The sequence below is a fragment of the Ambystoma mexicanum genome, chromosome 7q (assembly GCF_040938575.1).
Source record: "Ambystoma mexicanum isolate Mex_15411 chromosome 7q, UKY_AmexF1_1, whole genome shotgun sequence".
In the NCBI taxonomy this organism is placed as follows: Eukaryota; Metazoa; Chordata; class Amphibia; order Caudata; family Ambystomatidae; genus Ambystoma; species Ambystoma mexicanum.
Window position 1 is genome coordinate 652627986 of NC_090941.1, and position 20712 is coordinate 652648697.

Below are 20712 nucleotides of genomic sequence, written 5' to 3' on the forward strand. Positions count from 1 at the left end.
GATTTATAAGCAGCATGCATGTTCTTCACTAAAGTCCTGTGAAAAACAAGCATTGGCAAAGCCAACAGCTTTGGCTTGTGTATATGTATTTGGCATTTGCCAGGCACCGCGATTAGATGCCTAGGTACTCGCACCATTTTGTATCGGCTGCCATCAATGACCAGTTAATACCACTATGGCAGTGCCTGGCAAATGCCTTTCCCATGCCTATACAAAAGCCCAAACTGTTGGCATTGCCAATGCTTTTTTTGTTATTTTTTTTTTTTTTAAATAACTGCTCTAAGGAATGTCGAAAAACAAATTGGTTCCAGCCCAAATTACAGACCATTTTAAGAATGCATGTAAAAATTAAGGAAATGGATTGTGAAACCGTTGCAAAAAATACCGGAAGTGTCTACTGTGTCTCAGTCGTTGTATTTTTCTAAGTTTCCAACACAGAAAACCTGGGCCATAAATAACTTTTGCTAATACATGTAGAAAACCGGTTTATCTTAATCTTACTTTTCCTACTTGAGTATTTGGAGTCCAACACATTTTGGCTGCTATTTAAACTGACCTTTCTATATGTATAAAGGGTAGACATTATGTGTTCCATTCAGTAGTATGCAAGCCAAGCAAACGTACTATATAACATCAGTTTGGTCTGCTATCAGTTGTGGTGCAAACCTTAATGCAGTTTGGCCAAGGTAAACTTTGGAGTTGGTTGTTTGTGCTAGATTCCCTATTGTGCCAGCAGCTAAAGTATTACGAATGGTGTTGCTCCCCCCCCCCCATCCCCGCACTTGGGTAAAACTGAATTGCCTGCATCTAACCGTGTAGTGACAAATGCAGGTGTCTGCGTTAAATGACCTTTTTAACTTGGTAAGCATGTGGGTGCTGACTTCCTTGTCTCCTCATCGAATCCTTCCTTAGTATTAACATTGGCTGTATTTTCATCTGTTTTACACGCATGTAATTTCAATGAGTGATAATTTCCCCTCATTGTAACTATATGCTGCCACTTTCTGGTGACGACGTGGCTGCAGTAGCATTGTGTTTCACAGACCGCTTGCCAGATTCCCTCCCTATGCAAACGTTTCGAGATCCTACTAACCTAATCCTTTCTGTTTATAAACAGAACTGGGTCCTCCCTCCAGCAGATCCGGATAAGCTGTTTAAAGTTCATCCATTGACCGCCGCCGAGGACCCCACAAGTTACGGTACAGGAGTGAAGGTAAATAAATCCTTTTATTTTGATGAATGCATAAGGCTCACTTTTTGACACTTTGGGAGGACCAGCATTTAATGGCAGTCCCAGTTTTCATTATGTCAGGGCTTTATACTCCATGGAAAATGGCTTTTATGTTCTTTTGGGTTTATTTGTTACGCATGCACGATTTACTGAATTGCCTTAATTCTTGGTGGGTGGAAGCAACCCCGTGGAGAAATGACAACTTTTGTTTTAATACTTATTTTTTTTAGTGCATTTTGACAAGTGTTTCCATGTAAGCAAACCAGCCTATCGCTTTCCAAGCATTGCACAAACAAATTGTCTTGCATCAACAAGTAACAAACAGTATCTATTTTAAATGATCAATTCAATTTAAGCATCATTCTAGAATATCGGTTTGTTGTCCCTATGCTTACCTCTATTGCTTGATTAGAGTGGCCAGCTGGGAATATTTTGTTTAGAAAGTTATTCAGGGATTTCCTGCTCAGACGGACTATGGTGGTTGTCGGCAGTGCCCTGCACTGGCAGATGGAGGGCAAGAGGGTGCCCCATTGGAGAACCTTATCTAAAGTCTGGATTGAGGGTTCTGTTCAGAGGAATGCAGCCTTTAAATAGCTATCAAGGCTTCCTATTAGTCCTAACGGACCGATTATGTGCTTGATACTGAAACCTTCTGTATTGCTCTAGACCTACACAGGTTTAGATGAGGCTCCTCTCACATTGCTGAAGTGCTGGTGCAACCTGAACTTTACATTGAAATATATTAGACAGGGTGAATATTTGTGGCAGATTAGAGAAGGGTAACTGCTTCGTCTGTGACTGGAAAGGAGGGCAACATGAGGTTTGCAACTCTCCAAATGAAGCCTTAGTTTAGCAAAACTTGATCAACTGTCGTGGCTCTTTTTTTCTTTAATCATCTTCATTTTGACTCTTTACTTTTCTCTCCTGTCTGTTTGCTTTCTTTCAATTGTTAATTTCCCCTATACAGGTATCATTGTTTTCCTCCACTTGATCTCAAGTTACTAATGTTTTCATGTATTTATTTATTTTATTATTTATTTATTTTACGTTTATCAATTCAATGATTTTGCAAATTTTTGCGGGTCTCTTTTTAAGCTTTGCAGTTTTCATCTTTCCTTTCGTAGGGTTTTTTTTTGTTTGTTAGATTCGTTAGTTTCTTCTTGGTTTGTCGTCCGACTTTCAGTTTCACTTGTCTAGAGGACCGTTCTGACTGTAGGTTAGTTAAGCTGTTGTTTGTTTAGCACATTCGTCCAAGGCGGCCTTTAAGATTTTTGCCGTGGCTAGGGACCATGAAGTCTTTGAACCGCTCATCAGACGACTCCACCACACTTCCTCTTCATATAGGCTGATTGATTTGAGTAAGGGGCCGAGGAACGCTCGTCTCCATTTGATTGTCTTAGGGCATTTTAGCAGAAGGCGCTTCAGAGTCTTTTTCTGATACGATTTTGCAGAGTCGGCAGTGGTTTGTGGTTGATTGCCCCCTGATGGCCCTTATTTCATTAGTTTGCAATAAATTCAGCCTTGCCCTTAGAAAAGGTAGACGAAGAGCTCTGTCCGGAAACCTTTCTACGATTGCAGTTGTGGATTGCAGTTTTTTGGCGTTCATTTTCCTTTTACTTTTGTGGGGTTCTGGATCAAGTCCTCGTCCGTGCATGCAATGATGTCCAAACTCGCTCTCTGCTTAGCCGCCCAGCCTGTCAAAGCCTTGCAACTGTTGTGATTTAATTCCATTTTTATCAGGTTGTGCAGTGGAGAGGAATCGGACATGATCACTTTAAGAGAGCCATTTCACCTGCGTCTTTTGCTGCTTTGAGGGAGAGCAGGCCCAGTTCTCTTCTGATGGCAGCAATTGATGTTGAGTTTGGAAATTGAAGGACTTTCCGCCAAAAGTAAACCTCGTTTTTGCCAGATTGTTGCTGGAATAGCGGGCTTTCCATCCCCTCCATACACCAAGCTCGGTACGACTTTGCCTTTGTAGAATCTTAGCACTGTCAGCAGGGAGAACCGACCATATTTTCTGTCTATTACTCGAGCCTGTGTATTTGGCTTCCGTGTTTTTGTCCACAAATGGACTTGCATTGTTACTTCAGTTTTGGAGCTGTCGACCCTCACGCCCAGGTATTTAAAGGCAGTTATTACCTCGACCGGAGAATTTTCAATAAACCAATTAGTTTTTTTTTTCTTTCGTTTTCGATGATTTTTCTAGAATCATGATTTTCGACTTCTCCTTGTTTATCTCCAGATTGTTATCTGAAATGTATGTGGCCAGGTTATCCAGCTGTCTTTGGAGGCCGATTTCGGTCTGGTCAAGGAGAATGATGTCGTCTGCATATAAGAGGCGGCCCACGGCTGTTTGGCCAATTTTGGGTGGAAAGGATCTGATTTGGTTGGTGCTTTCTTTGAAGTCGCCTAGAAATGCAATAAACGGGGCCAGAGCAAGGGGACACCCCTGCTTAACTCCTTGGAGCGTTGGAATTTCTTCAGAGTGTAGGCCTTTTTGATTCAGTTTGACTCTCATTGTGGTTACGGTGTGAAGAGCTTTGATTGGTTCAAGTATGGCGTTTGGGCAGTCCCAGTGAACCAATTTGGACCACAGCTTCTCGCTGTCAATTTGGTCGAATGCCTGGGTGAGGTCTATGAATGCTAGGAAAACCTTACCTGATCCTTCCAAGAGTTTGTTTTTTATGATACTGAGGATCATGATGTTTAATGTTCCACAATTCTTCATAAAGCCAGCTTGAAAGGGGTCGTTGCACTGGGCAGTTTTTGCCCATGTTTGAAAACTCAGTTGAAGGAAAGAGCCGTAGATCTTACCAATCGTATCTAGGAGTGCAATTGGGCGGTAGTTGCCAGGTGCCGCCCTGTCTCCTTTCTTGTAGATTGGTGCGATGACTGAAGAGGTCCAAGAGCGGGGGGGTTGATCTTGAAAGGCTGCAGTTTTTGAAGACTTGGCTAATAAAGATGGCCCATTCTGCCGAGTGGTTTTTTAGGTCAATGTTTGTAATTCCATCTGGGCCTGGGGCTCTTGAGGGTTTTAGTCTTTTTATAGCTGTCTCGATGTCGACTTTGTCTGAGAGGTCTTCCCATGTGGCACCCTCCACTTCTTTTTTGCAATGCTTTGACGGAGGAAGCTGAAAGATCTGTGAGAAGTGCGAGTGCCAGCTGTCTTCCGAAACACTGTTCGATGTTGCCTGTGTCGATAGATTCCCAGAATTTCTTATCAATTGCCAGAAGACTCCAGAGTTTTGGCAGCCAGCTTTCGTAGCATTTCCTCAATCTTGCTGGTACAGGGAGTATCTGGAATTTTAGCCACGACTTGTATCTCTTTGCTTCTTCCAAGTAAACTGTTTTTGCACAGTTAGTGGTTGAGTTGGCAGCTTGCCTCTTCAGTTTTCTCAGGTAACGCCTTTTCTGAACCAACTCCTTGTTGTACTTGTGTAGTGGGTGTGGATTGTCTCTAATTTTCTTCTTTGAATTTGAGTAGTAAGGAACTAGGAGAGGTTGATAGTCCATAGAGGGAAAAAGTTCTCGTCCTTCCCTATACTGTTGTCGGGCGTAGTTTTTGGTGAGTTCTTTAATCCTTTCACCTGTTAGTCTTAGGCGATTCTCTTGGGCAGTTGGCTCCGGTTCTTCAGACAAGTGGACCCTTGGACAGTGCTCTGAAGGCCACCCAATTTGGAGGATGTTGTGGTCCCTGGCGTCGGACTGAATGACCTCCAAAGGATGTGATCCTAGTGAGCATTTCTTCAGATGTGAAAATGTAGTCAATAGTGCCCTTTTGGGCTCCTCTTTCCCAAGTGGGGATGTGGCAGGCTGGAGGAAGGGCCTCCTCGATGTTATGGAGGTTTCTGGATTTCATAAGCGATTGCCATTTTTGCCCTTGAGATTCTGTCAAAAGTTTAGGGCACAAAAAGTTGGTGTTTGGAGCGCTACCCGGGCACTTGGCGTTGAGGTCATCGCTTATTATTATTGAAGTGTTGTCTTGCGCCGCAATTACTCCGTCAATCTTCGATTCAATGATGTTTAGGAATTTTTTGCCCGAGATGTTTTGCTGGTTCCAATACGTAGTTCTAGTCGCTAGCCGGAAAGTCGTCGTCGATTGTGGGCTAGAGGGAGACAGTCTGTCCCACTTAACAAGTACAGCTAAGTGGCTCTGAGTAGCGGCTAGGCATTTCTCAATGGTCGGGCCAGAACCCAGACGGGCTGCCACCAAAAGACCGGGTGACCTAAGCGCCCTTTACTGGCTGGTGATTAGTTATTTTATACATTTGTAATGCGCACTAAACTTGGTTTCCTTTTTTCTTTGCGTCATGCCTCCTTTTCTAGTTTGCTCTCAGAACCATCTTGATACACTTTTTTGTTTATTTCCCACCCTATTTCTTTTTATTCATATTTTTTGTACTTGTCCATGCTTTGTGACATTAATTAGCGTTTCTTTGCCTTTTTGTTATTGCTTTTTTTCATTGTGAATGTTTATTTATTTTTAAATGTTATACTTTTTGATTCTATTTTGTTCCTTTGTCCCATTTTCTCGCTTCACCCGTTTGAGACTCCTGGTGTGTAGAGGGTACAGTAAGGCATGTTTACACATCTCGGGCTCCTATGCATGCTCTTCCTGACTGGAACCTTTCAGCAAGTCTCCCATAGATTTTAGGCTTTTTTTTTCCACCATTGAGAGAAATGGCTATATTTTACAATGTTTCTGCTAAATTGGTCTGTGTTTTCCTACCTGGTTAATTCCTCCTACTCTCGCCACATGCTTCAGGGAGTGCAGAAATTGCTTAACTTCCTCAGGCAGCTGTAATTTATTTGAAATTCTGATAAATTATCAAAAGTTAATTTCATCAGTGAATGACCATCACTGAATTCTTGTATTTGGAATTTGTGTCTTTGCTAGTGGAAAGCGAGTAGACCTCTTTTCACACCGGCCGCCAGTCTCTTTCGTCTGTCCTTCCTGGAGACACTTTCCATACTGAGGAAGGAGGATGACTTTGAGGTGTCATTCTGGACCCCCATTGGCTTTATTCTGCGGGTGCCCATCTGAGTTCAGTCAGGTCTGCCTCAAGTTGCCAAATTAATCTAATACCGGGCCTTCTTCAGAAGAGCCAGTTTACTTCATTTTGCTTTTACTGCACACAACATGAACTTCATTGTCTTTTAAGCACATTGGTTACTTATGGCATCATACATCAAACACTCATGTTGCACCCAGGAGCCATGAATTAACGAAACTGTATGTAATGCTGGTTTGATTTGTCAAGCACACTTGGGACATCTCTCATTTTGTAGGGCTTACTAGTAGCCACTTGTCAGCATGGCATCACATTATCTTGCTGCATTGGGGCATGTTTGCCACATATGCTTGCTCAATAAAAGTTACTTGTTGGTGATCCATTGCCATCAGTAGTGATGGCTGATCCAGTGACTCCCTAGTTTGGTGAAGGGGTCTTGGTGAAGCAGATGATTTCTTAGGGATTTGATCCAGAGTGGGATGCAGATCCCTGTTGGAGCTGGCACAAAGTGTGCTCTCATGTTTTTGCTTTGTGGAGGAGCAAGAGAGGAATGTGTTGCATTCGTTTGGGGGAAGGTAGGTGGTAATGATACTGCCCTGATAAGGGCACAAGAGGTCTGTTAGAGCTGTACGTTTGTTGGTGAGGCAATCGTTTTTTTCTTTCACATGCTCATGAATATTCACATCAGGTTGGGAATCCTCGGTAAAATAAGTTTCACTTTCAGTTTAAAACTGTATTTCGAATGGATTGTGTCCTCCCACGTATTCCTCATCTTACGATAATCGTATCCCAGCTTCAGCTGCTTCGGAATTTCTTTTTCAGCAGGGGGTGCTGTGTTTGAGACCCCAGAGTCTAAGTCCCTCGAGGGCCGCCGTCTGACGTAGACGTCATCCGTTGTATAAAGGGCTTGAGCAGCGCCCGTTACCTCAGTTCTGTTTTTCCGACGCAACTGCTTCGTGTTACGAACGGCATCAATAATTTTTTCGGTGATGTCCTCGTCTTCAACTCCCTCCACACTCAAGACGGGGTTTAAAAAATGTCTGAAGTGTGGCAGGAAGATGTCTATAACTGACCCCCATCGGAATTGCCTCTGGTGCCACACACACACCAGCACAGACCATTGGGTTGATGAGTGCGGGTCCTGTCAGGCCATGTCAAATAAGGCTCTGGGGGGGGGGGAACGCAAAGGTAAGCTGGCGGTCGGGGAGGTGAAATATAAGTCTTTGAAAAGACAAAAGGATTCGGATGAATCTGGTAGAAAATCTAGCCACGAGTGGAGGAGGTCGAGATCGGAAAGTCGCTCGAGGAAATCTTACTCGTCCTCGACTAAAAAGTCAAAAAAGCAACATCATAGGTCTTCCTCCTCGTCCTCTTCTGAGAGTAGAGTAGCTTACCCGTCTAAGCACGATTCCCCCAAAAAATGGGAGGCCTTCAGGGCTTCGATGCTTAAGATATTCGAGAAAGTGGCCCAGACGCCCTCAAAGTTGCCGCGTGGTGATCATGCCTCTACTCCCTCTAAAAGTGACGGAGGAAAATCAAGATCCAAACACGCAAGGGTTGAAAGAGTCTCGAGTGTCTTCATGGGAAAGTTCCCCGACGTCTCGCACTAAGTAAGCCCCTGGTGCATAAATTGGGACTAGCGGAATTGACAGACATCAAAACCAAGACTCAACTCGACACCGACTACCATAGCATCGAGACCACTGACGAAAATGACGTCGACACCTTTAGCGGTATCAAATCCTTCTTTGACCGCATCGAAGCCTCCTTCGACACCGTCAAAGCCAGCGTCTACCCTATCGACGCCTTTATCGAGGCCTTCTTTGATACCAAGACCCAAGTCGACGCCATTGTCTATGCCTAGGCAAATTCCACCTTTTATGCCTGAAAAGACTTTCCACCCTCAACCTAGACGGGAATCCTTTTAATCCATGTCCTCTATTTATGAGGAACATTCCTCTGAAGAGGACGTCACTCCAGCTGGAGGTAGATTTGGAGCCAGAGAGGTTCCTGATGAACTAGTGGACCCACAGTCTAAGATAACAGACCTTTATGACTGTCTACAAAATGCCAGTGGCTTAGACACTTCACCTGAAGTGGATTTTAAAAGGCCAGATCCTACAGATCATGCTGATCCCAGTTATAGGAATCTTATGGGAAGGGTCATTGATTTTATGTGTTGGAAAGCCGCTTTCCCAGATTTTGATCAGGATGACATGACTGACATCCTGAGTGAAGGTCCCTTAAAAGATCCTTTTCTTCCATTTCACAAAGCACTGCAAAAAGGGTAATGATACATTGCAATACTCTTGATTCAATTGCAGCAGTAAATAAGAAACTGGTTCAAAAATATATGGCAGCTTGTCAGATCCAGAATATTTATCCAAACATCCATCTCCTGAAAGTCTAGTGGTTCAAGCTGCAACCTCCATTAGGCAATCGGCTTACCCATCAATACCACCAGACGGGGACGATAAAGTTGATGCTTGGGCCCGGAAAGCTTTTACTTCGGGCAGCATGGCCCTGAAATTGACTGTTATTTGTCGGACTGCATGTCATCAGCGGCTGAATGCATCCCGGAAGGTGAGGAACGGGATGGCTTCCTGGCTGTAGTGAATGATGGTAAAGAGGCTATGGAGGAATGCCTTCAGTCAGGATTGGACACTGCAGATAGTATAAGCAGATCATGGCATCTAGCATGGTCTTGCACAGATTCGCATGGTTAAGAAAATCTGGTTTTGCACCTGATGTGCAATCTAGATTACTTAATATGCCCTTTGATGGCTTGAGGTTGTTTGGCAGCAAGCCGGACGAGAGCCTGGAGAAGCTGCAGACCTCGAAAGCATCAGCAAAATCACTCCGCGCCGCCAGAAGGCAACCTCAACAACACACTTACGGAGGCTCATCTTCCTGGAAGAGTCGCCCCTTTCGCTTTTATTCCTCTTTTGGAAAAGGAGGGGGCAGGCCAGTCACAGAGGCCAACAGAGAAAACCTTTTCGTGGTGGAAAAGGGAGAGGTGCTAGATCAGCCGCAGCAGCGGCTACTACCTCCTCAGCCACTGCTGCAGCTGCTGCAAAGCCACTTTGAGGTCTTAACCCACAAAACCCCGGTGGGAGGCAGAATCACTCAGTATCTGGACGAATGGCGGGGTATTACGTCAGATGCCTGGGCACTAGAGATAGTGACCCATGGTTACTGTCTTCCATTTCATCAAAGACCTCAAGATCATCCTCCGGGAGCCAACTCTGTAAAAATTCCAGACCCGCTCCTTGTGCAGGACATTTTAACCCTGCTAGAGAAAGTTGCAATAGAACATGTACCTGTAGCGGAGAGGAACAAGGACTGGTAATCGCCCTATTTTCTCATCCCCAAAAAGGACGGAGGATTGAGACCCATCTTGGACTTGAGAAGCTTGAGCAAGTTCCTCGGGAAGGACAAGTTCAAGATGGTGACCCTTTCTCAGATCCTTCAGGCTCTTCAGCTTCAGCACTGGCTGGTTTCATTGGACCTTCAGGATGCTTACTTTCATGTGCCAATCCATCTCAAGCACAGAGTACGTGAGGTTCGCAATTGCTGGTTTTCATTATCAGTTTCGGGTTCTACCATTTGGGCTAATCTCCGCCCCAGGGGTTTTCACCAAACTGATGGCGGTGGTGGCAGCGAGTATCAGAAGAAGGGGATTCACGTCTACCCTGATCTGGACGATTGGCTAATCGGGGCGAGTTCATCCAATCGAGCCCAAGAACATCTGGCCTTGACCTGCCACTTCTTACACAGTCTGGGCTTCTCCCTCAATTACAAGAAGTCACAAATGATTCCAAGCCAAAAACTCCAATTCATCGGAGCGATCCTGGACACTTCCTCAGGGAAAGCCTTGCCTCCCGAGGAGAGAGCTCACCACATTCTGCAGATGGTAATGACATTTCAAAATGCCCAACATCTACCGGCATTCGACTTTCTAAGGTTGCTAGGCCTCATAGCATCCTGCATTTTTCTGGGGCCAGAGGCCAGATTGAGGATGAGATCCCTTCAGTGGGCCCTCAGGACTCAATGGTCCCAGTTTTCAGGGGAGATGACAGATCTTCTACAAGTCCCGACCAAAGTGGCTCAAGATCTCCTATGGCGGGCTTGCAAAGAGAATATCCTCGAGGGGGAACCTCTTCTGGCAACCATGGCCAGAGATAACGGTAGTGACGGACACCTCACTCACGGGGTGGGGAGCCCACACCAACGATCTGACAAACAGCGGTCATTGGTCCCCATCGGGAGTCCAAACTACACATCAACCTTTTGGAGCCGAGAGCAATCAGACTAGCGCTGAAGGCTTTTCTGCCCTCTGTACAGGGAACGAATGTCCTGATAATGACGGACAACACAGTGGCCATCAACAAAAGAGGTGGTGTAGGATCACTTCCACTGTGCAGAGAGGCAATGCAGCTCTGGTTCTGGGCAATGCAAGAAGGAATCTCTCTATCGGCAATTCACCTTGCCAGAGAGCTAAACACAGAGGCAGACGCTCTGAGCAGGCAGAGCACAGTCTCCCACGAATGGGAGCTAGCTCAGGAAGTCCTTCAAGAGATCTTCGGCCTTTGGGGGAACCCCTCAAGTGGACCTGTTCGCGACCGGGGCCGGAAGTGCGAACTGTATTGCTCTAGGGGACGCGTTTGTAGTGGACTGGGAATTCCCCCTTCTTTACGCGTTTCCTCCAGTCCCCGTGATTCCTCACCCCTCTCTTTGGGTTGAAGGGATGATATGTGCTGGCAGTATCATCTTCCAATGTCTCTTAATATACTCGTAGTCACTTGTATGTTCTCCGTGGTCATTCGATTACTCAGAGTAATTAAGAGAGGTGTGGCAGCGGATGGGGTAAAGAGTCTTGTTGACATACCACCCATAGGAACCTAACCAAGTTTGAGTTCCACCAAGGGAGACAACCTTTGTGCGTACCATCAATGAAAGACACATGGCATGTAATTTAACTCCATGTCATGGAGGATTGATTTTCGGCATCAACACTACTCCTGACACTATTTTGGTTAGAGAGATATACCACAGAAGACATCACTTTCTCGTTTTATATGGGGAACCCTGAATAGTGGTTTCTAGATCCTGAAGAAGGTTGGATAAATAAGAGGCCCTAGTGTAGTCCGGAATCGACCGAAGCATATGTAGATCCAAGAGAGAGGAATGATAACTACTCTATGAACATCTAAACGTATATTAAGTTACTAAAACATTGATATGAACAGGATTGTCTTATGTTCTGTTGTTGTGACTGTGGTCTCACTACTTCTGTTTAAAATATAATGAATTAGTTTTTGTGTATGAATGAACGTATGGAAGAAGAGATGATGATGTCAAAAAATGTATGTGGTGTAAATATGTTCTGATTTAAGAATGTGAAAACTGTGTAAAAATAAATAAAATATATTTTTCTATTACAAGAACGTTTTTTGTAAATTGTGTGTATTGCCTCTAGTCGCATACATATCTAGGTCCATTGTTTAGTTTCTATATATCTTACCTGGAGGACCTATGATATTTTCAGGTACCCTTATATTTACCCCTACGGTAGCGGAGGACAGCATCGGCGTTGCCCGCAGGTCAGGACGCCGGCACCCAAGCAAGCCTGAACCGGCCAGAACGTCGGTCCCCCACTAGTGCACCCCGGCTGACGCTTTTCGTCAGCGAGTGGAGAAAGATCACCACTGACATATGGGTGCTGGACGCTCTCACCCAAGGACACATTTTGGGGTTCCAATGCAGGTGTCTGCGGATCCCTCCAGTTCCACTTTTGATTTTTAAAGCCGTTTTTATTTGCACACACTTGCAGGCGGTTTTTGTTTTCAATGTTTAAAAATTCTGTTTTCCATGTGACAGGGATCTTTGATTTCCTCCTTTTGTAAAATTAAAATGCTGCTTGTCCATTGGTAATGACAGGTAGGCCCCTTTCCACATGGCTCTTTAACTTTACTTGGAAAAACAAAAGCCAAGCCGTTTTGTTTCGGTGTTTAAAATCTTGCTAGTCATGTTAAAGGGACTTCTGTTTTGGAGCCTTTAAATGCACCTCACACTTAAATAGAATTGAGGTTAAATTGAAACATCCTATCTAAATGCAAAGAGTATCCATATATGAATTCCATTCTCGTGATGGTGATAACCTCAGTCACTATATCCTGGTGTCTAGCAGTAGCCTGTGGCAAGAATCCGTCTGCATCAGTAGCCAATGCAAAGAGAATCTCACCACGTGTTACAAAACATGTTCGTTTCGCCCTGCGTGTGGGTGCTCTATGGCCCTGGGCATACATGGACGTGAAACTGAAGCAAGCAGACCAATGATGTGATCTCTGATTAAGTGACCCTGGGTCCCTGGCCTTGGGCGGGTGGAGTTGACTGCTGGAGCGGAACTTAAAGACATTTTACAGTTCCATGACTCAATGGGGTAGCCTTGGAGGTTTCCCAGAGTGTGGTTGTATTACTTAACACATGACATGGCGTAAGTAGTATGCAGACACATATCGAGTGCCACATCTATCAGAATGCAGTGCACCAGAGTCCTCAAGTAACGTGATGTGTAAGAAAATCTAGCGGTCGCAATAGTTCATGCATATGCCACAACGGATGCAATTGACAAAGTACATTTAAAACATTTCAATGATTGGAGTACGATGTTCTGCTTCAATTCGAGATTTTAAAAAAACGCTAAAGGATTTAATGAGCTATATGCAGGGTGTCCACTTAAAAGCAGACTGTGCAGAGCCTGGAGCTGTACTAGTATTCTGCTACCCCATTAAGTTTTCATGCACCGTGCATAGCCGCGCATTCGCAAATCCAATTGGGTAAGCATATAGAAATTAAATGTTACCTGTACTCGGTGGATTCAATCTTTTGTAGTATAATTGAGTCCGAATTTCGATACCTGAATACCGAATGACATTAGTTTAAATTGATATTCGAATATAAAAATGGTTTGTTCTTCGACAAATGACACAGCAGCCTGATTACTCCGCTGCTGCCGAGTACTCGACCATTGAATTGGAGACAGGCCGAATAGTTTTGGAGCCCGGAGTTGATATCTCGTGTCTGTAAATGGGCTCCGCCCTTCACAAGGTGTGCATAGTTTAATCTTCAACCACAGGCCGCCAACTGCATTAGGCAAGATTGCTCTTGCAACAGGATTCTACGTCCTGGTGAAGCAAGAACTGAATGTGCCCGGTATCCGGCTTTAAGCATATGCTAATTCAGTGCGCGAGTAGAATGGGGGCCTGTTTTCATTGTGTTTGCAAAAAGGCCTTCATAGTGTGTGCTTTGGCGGCCTGCAGCCTCAGTCTAGTAGAGTTCTGGAGTGCAGCCTGGACTCTAGGCTAAAATGTGGAGGTGGGATTATTGGATTATTTTAAGACCTACTTTTGAAGCAGGAAGTAACATTTTCTTTCACAGTGGAAAAAGTAGTTCTCTGTCGACGGGAGTATTATATCAATGCAAGCTTTATTGTTAAAATCATAGGTTTTTTGTTATGCCCCATACATTTTTGTTGCATATATAGTGTTTTTTTTTTTTGTTTTTACAAAAATGTTGGAGGGTCTTGCATGTGAGATGTGTTTAGACCAAGGCCATCAACAGCATATCAGCATGGCAGTGCATTCAGCATCAGGGGGCCAGGCGCCTACCTGCCTGTTACTCCCTGTTTCGTTGGCAATAGAACAGACGAGAATGCCACTTGAGGGCTGATAAAAGGTGCTTTTCTTTTCGATCTGATCGCAATTACCCCCCCACCCCAACCCTCCGGCCCCAATGGCAAAGTACGAGGTGTCATCAAATGGAAGCCTGATGATGGTGATGCCTTGGGGTACTAAGAAATCCAATGGCCTATCTTCCATGTTTCCATTCTGTCACTTTTGATTGCATGCTGCCCAAATAAAGGAAGGCATTGACTGGATAGACAAATTACAAGAGACCACATGTTGGTGGTTTAATCATCCTCGTTTTGGCTTTGGTTCTGCATGTAAGCATGATGTAGAACAGATTGTTGGAGCCACTAAAGATGGAGCTGGGGTGGGCTTGCTCTCATGGCTTTTGATTTGAGGCAACCCAATGGGTCAATGAGTAAGCTAAGAGCAAGCAGCAGTTGAACTGACTTCTATTAACTGAATGAGTGTCCTCGGCTAGAAGGTGCCTGGGCATAATGTTAGTATCCAAGGGGAAAATGCCAACATTGTAAGTCCCCAAAAATCTCATCGCTAAATATGGCACTTATTTATTTGCTGGGAATTGTAAATGGAGAGGTGATTCTCCACATCCCACCAAACCGGGGCCTGGACTTCAAAGCTCAACTCAATCTAGTAGAATCCTGGAAGGTAACATACTTCTTGGGCTCTGCCCAGGAACATCATAAAGAAGGCTGGCCAGCCAATTTGTTAGGAAGGAGGGTCAGCTGGATAAGGGCATTCTTCTTGTGAGGTGAGCTTCCTTCGGGGCATGGTTAGCCTTCAGCCCCTCCCTTTTTAAGGTATAACCACAGGTGGATACCCTGATAGCTGCACCATAGGGATCACTGCTGCATATCACTGATTAGGCCCAGCAAGGGTGGAGCATGGCTGTGGTTACTTGTGTTCTAGTGCAGAGGCAACATAGCTTAGCAGTTGGGGCAGAACTGCTCCAATTATTGGTAGAACCAACCCTGATTGTGATGTGCTGGTTTTCTTTTGCAATGGCGCAGGGGGGCTTGAAAATGCCAGTGTTTGATTTAATACAATCGTAAAAACAACCCGTTTTAGACAGTCACTGTAGTCCAGTTTTAATTAAAAACTTTGCATCCATCACTTTTTGTTTCCAGAAAGACAGTTGGCTAGAGGCAACCTATATTTGGCTTTGTGATTGGGATATAACACTGGGATGCCAGCCTGTTGTGTGAAGAGAAGCAATACAGAGCCTGGTAAAGCTACATTGGTGCTTGCTCATTCACATGAAACCTTGATTAAAATAAAATGGGGTTGCCTCTCCCATTTGTGTGTGGCCTACTCCTCTACCTGGGGTACCCCATTAGTTTTAGTCTTCATATATTTGCCATCTGCTATTCCCCTATCCACAGGAGTAAACCAGAGTCTGCTGTCTGGCGATGAGCACGTTCAGGTTATAGATCCTGCAAGCATCATTTGGTATTCTATATGCCGAAATACTAGGGGGGGGAGGAGGTCTCTGCCCCACTCCAACAGTGGTCTACACGGCAAATTACCTCCAAAAGCCTATTATTTTTAATACTTATTTTCTACAATTAAAACATATAGATAAGGATGTTGTTCAAAGAGCCTTAATAGTGGAAGATGTCGCTATGAATGCCCATACCACTGCTGCAAAAGCCCAATTGTGCTGTTAATTAAACAACGACGCATTAGTTTAATCTATAAATCAGGGGAAACCGTCTTTATCTCTCAAACTGCCAGTCAAACGGGGGCCCCATATTTAAAAAGGTTACCCATGGGTAAAAGACCCAGTTATCATTAAAGTATGTGTTTTCCATTAAAATAAATATGAACACCAAAAGTAAAAGGTTGTGCTTTAATTACTGGGTAGCAGGGCGTTGAACATTGCTTCCTTCCTAATGACATACAATGGAGTGAATTCCTGGTGGCCATGAACATGAACGCCTATGCTTAACTATCCTGATATGGGAATCCATTGAAGTAGTGCTGCTTTCAGATGCTCTGTTTTTCCAGAAATGGTAACATGCGCTATTCCTTTTATGCCACGTATCCATGCACATGGCAGCAAAGGTGCACTAGGTCAACCGTATCAACATCTGATATTGCAATACTGCTAGTGCTTGAACAGGGATAGATACAGTTCCTGGAGTTGGCTGTATGCAGCCAAACATAAGTGAGCGCAGAGTATTCATGTCCTCTTCTTCTAAGAGATGCAGAACTTATCTGGCTCGGGTGCACCATCAGAGGCCTAGTTTAATGGGCAAGATGGGCACGTTGATGTGGATGCTGTTCTCTGCAATCATGCACAGCCACTGCACTTGCCTCTGCTACTATTCATGCTACCTTCCTCGCCGCACTACAGCCAAACTTCGTAGACATTTCGCAACTTAAACTACACCCTCCAAATATACATTTTCACTGATCATGAAATATTCCAAGCCGTCTTTCTACCGCAAATGATCAAATGGATCTACCCACTCATCCTCGGATGCTTAACTTGTTCAGTGAAATCGACCCCGGGCACCCAGAGTCCCAGGGTTAAAGTAATATTTTAACTTGCCCTGGGTTCACCACGGCTTGTGGATGGGAGCTGTCACAGATGGCCTTAGGAAATTTGCTGAGTATCCAAGAGAGTTGAAGTGTTTATATTTAAACACCATAAATGGTGCTACTTTTTTCGATGCTAAAATATTCAGGTTGCTCAGGGTTATGATCAGCAGATTTGGCAGTGTAACGCACAGCTCTTGCAAAGTGATGCACTGTTGTACCTCTCTTCTGCCATGGGGTTTCCCTTCCTGCCCAGGCATCCCTAAATCCCAGGTTTCCCCTTGAGATCGGTTACACCTACTATCTATGGCTGGCTAATGGTTGGGGTCTAAATGCATTTGTTTAATCGATCTGGCTCTCCCCATCTCTGCCTCTCCCCTTCTCTCCCCAAACTTCTCCCTCCCACTGCCCCTACACTTCTCCCTCCCTCCCCCTTCTCTCCCCTACTTCCCCCCTCTCCCCTGCCCCTACACTTCTGCCCCCCTGCCCCTCTCTACACTTCTCTCCCCCAGCCCCTACATGTCTCCCTCTCTCCCCCTGCCCCTACACTCCACCCTCTTTCTTTCTCACTCATCCTTTCTACTCCATTTCTTACACCCACTAAACAACACAGCTGGTACCACTCTCCCACAAATACCTCACCTGCACTGTTAAAATTCTACCACCAACTCTCCGCACATCCGTCCTCTGCCTGACCTCTCAGTCAGCCTTCACACACTCCCAACCGCACCCCTGCATCCCACAATCTGCCGCTTTCTGATTCCTTTCATACTGTGGTCCTGCTGCTTCTGTATCCCCCTCCTCTTCCATTGGCTGCAATGTGTTTCCCCTAGGGACTGGGTTACCCAGGTGAGAGGCTTTAAAAATAAAAAGTAACTCTTAACCGCCCCACCCACCCCCAATACTTTTCCGGGCCAGTTTTGTTTGCGTTCGCCGGTACTTGTTCTCCATCTGGCTTTCCTCTGATGCCAGTGGGTTTTGTTGCTTGTTTGGTTTGTGGAGGTTTTGTGTCTCTCCTGACCCCCTGCAGTCTCTGCTCCAAGTTCCTTTTCAGTTGCCCCACCATGCACCTCAAATATGTCTGGGGTGGTCACGTTGGGTAGTTGGTGTCTCATTTCTGTTTGGCAAAGAAAGTCTGAGCCTTTGTGGTGGTGGCGCTGCTGGTGGTTGTGCCACCCCACCCTCCTGACCTATGCAGACTCTCTAGCAGGGTGCGTGCCAGAATTGTCCTACCCTAGAGGCAGGGTGAGGGAGTTTGGGAGGAGAGGCAGTTCATGGGTTCATTGTATGTGCCTGACGGTACACTGTCCCTTCCACAATGCAGGCCAGCCTCCCCTTTGGCCACAGTTCTTTTCTTTTTCAGACCCATAACCCCCAGCAATGCACCTAGTTGCAACTAAGAAATCCCGGTCTAGAACTAGTGAAGGGGGTCAAGACCAGACATGGAATGGACTGGGAAGTTTCCTGCCCAAGAGAGATGAGACTCCATCACCCGAGCCGCAAATTGAGCTTGGGGGCATGATGGAGCAACAAAAATCTAACAAAGTGAGAAGGGTCTACAGGGGGGAGATGCAGAAATCCTCCTCAAGTTTAGGGGAAACAAACTCACCAGCACAGGAAGAAAGCCATCAGGAAAACGTGCATCCTGAGCACAGGATTGCCATACCACAAATGGAGACTGGAAAGAGGGTGGGACTAAAAGCCTTCTTACAGCCTTTTAGAGAAAATCCCAACCACACAGGGATATCTTAGTTAGAGATGAGCCAAAGGGAGCATGTGACCCAGGAGACCAATGGGAGCCGGGAGGAGTGTTGGAAGGGGACCTGCAACTACCTAGTCAGTGGTGTATGTAATGGATCTCAACTGAACATCAACATACTTAACACAGAAGATGTTGATACAGCTTTTATTGAATTGTGTATGCATACTGACACAGAAAACCGAGAAACCTGCACGTGCTGATACATGCTCTGCACCCTGCTGTCCTCTCGCACCCATGCATCCTGAGCAAAGGCAACATTTGATATATCGTGTTCCACTGTTCGTTAATCCAGAGTCAAATATCTCTTCCAAAGTAATGGCTGAGAGTCCATGGCGACACACATAATGGACTAGTTTGGTCTCAAATTAGCCGTACTGGTTAATAGCTTTATAGGCTACCAGCCATTTACTGCAAAGCAGTGGCAATCGCAGGCAAAATTGAACAGAGCAGTCAGGAATTACTGCCATCAAAAGGCGGTGCACTGGCAAGTTGTGCACCCATCAGCTACTCCCCTGTCAAACCAGAGAGAATGGTCTTGAAACGTGACATGGGCAACAGCCTTGAGGGAAAGAGTTTCTGTGACGTTGTGTACTGGGATATCCATCTGTGCAGAGAAGAATTCTGTGGTCGCCTTTGCTCAAAGTTGAGGCCTGGATCTGCCAGGCAAGCAAAACAAGCATCACACCATTGTGGGCCTCCATGTTACTCTAGGATGTGCTGCCCCTGTAAAACAAACCAAGATGCACAGACCTTTGTGGGTGCACTCTGAGATCTATAGTGCACTGCCACTGTGGCAGGAAAATAAATCTCTTCTATTGGGTGCCCCCTTTCTTGGCATGCACAAGTTAGTGCTTGCTTTGAGAGTAAGCATTCAGAGTGCCTACTCGCTTATCAGTGTGAGGGGAGCCTTTCACACCCAAGCTGCAAACTCGTCCAATGGAGGCAGGGTGGTAGGTTCTCTTCTGCAGTAGCGCAGACGGGCTAAAAACAATGGTGTGGATGGTTGCCCAGAGCTATGCCATTGGTTAAGATTCATTTTATAATCTTCCATCCATAATATGTTTTAGTTAAAGTACTCTAGTGAGGTAAATGTCACTTTCTATACATTCAGACATTAAGTTACAGACAACAGAAGGAGTCTAGTCATTTGGTCTCTAGCGATTGGGCTATTATTACTAATGCAAGTGAACTACACTGACTTGTCTTCTCTGTGTAAGCCGGCCGCGACCCCACACTATTCCGCTACGGTGCTCTAGTAGGCCTCATAAATGGGGTCAAAGACTGCTCTCTCTCGCCTTGCAAATTCCTGTCAAGATCACCCCCCCTCCCCACCTCCCATCACTTTCTTTTCTAAGGTCTTCGTATGTTTTACATTGCCTTACCCCCCAATACCCTCCCCTGCCCGCACCCTCTCCGTTTGACTTTCTTTGAACTATCTGTACAATTCCCTCTTATCCAGGCTACACAAAACTTTGCAGCAACCGTTATTGTCCATCTCTTCAAACTCCTTATTTCTGCCCATTATGGACACTATTCATTCACAATTTTCTTGACTGCTGCTTCTTTCAACATAATTGTCCACAGAAAGCTCCAGGTGACGATATCTAGCTTGGATTGACGGCGCCAGTGTCCATCTGTCCATTCATAACTTGTACCCTGGTTACAGCCCACTCTTTTCCTTTAGGGGTTTCTTTGAGCTCGGTTCTAGTCCACTAAGTAGTCCTTGGCTTGCTGCAGCCCTGGCCATCCATATATACTGCAGTCTGGATTCTGCTGTGCACCAACTCAATTTACAAAAACCCATGGCCCTCCAAATCCATGTTGGTTCTCCTTTTGTGCTTCCTTCACCATTTGACTTCAGCCAGCAAATCCTCATGGAACCCCCTCAAGATGGCTATGAAACTGAACCTTGTTGTTCCAGACGGCTATATGGAAACTACCATTCCAGTGACAGTGCGAATGATACAAAGCTTGCTTTCGTTCATATCCATTTGTGACCACCAATGTTGCCATTTACTGCCTGCATGGTATAGCTGAGGGAAGCCCTCGGGTTTCTTGCTTGGACTCCTCCATTACAGGGCCGGGTGGGTAGCCCATTATAGATGAGCCGCCCCTGCTTGGTGCTGTCCTGTCTTCGTGGGACCTGTAGTGGTAGCCTTCCTGTGGTGCCTTGCTCGTCCACCTCAAGGTATCGGGAGGAGTCTCATCCGAGCATGGAACCGCCACCTGTCATGAGTGAATATCGAACCCGAAAACTATCACTGCACCCACGGCCCCTGGAACCCTAGGGCTAGTTTTTTTAGGAATCTAAGTAAGGAGGGGAAGTTTGTCTACCTGTTGCCGCCCGCCCACCGTAGGGATTGTATGGGCGTAATGTCCACTCCCTAACTCTTGCCTGGTTGTTATAGGTGAAGTTCTGGACAAGGAGCGCCCTTTGTTTCCCTATGAATAGCAAGG

General features: G+C 45.4%; 1 protein-coding gene across 4 annotated transcripts in view; it reads left to right on the forward strand.

Annotated features, from left to right (window-relative positions):
- SLC7A1 (solute carrier family 7 member 1) overlaps window positions 1-20712 on the forward strand; it is a 552639-nt gene that overhangs the window by 139277 nt on the left and 392650 nt on the right. For all 4 annotated transcript variants that reach the window (XM_069640689.1, XM_069640692.1, XM_069640690.1 and 1 more), the window contains exon 2: window positions 1118-1213. The gene's annotated coding sequence lies outside the window, so the exon portion shown is untranslated. The remainder of the gene's footprint in view (window positions 1-1117; window positions 1214-20712) is intronic.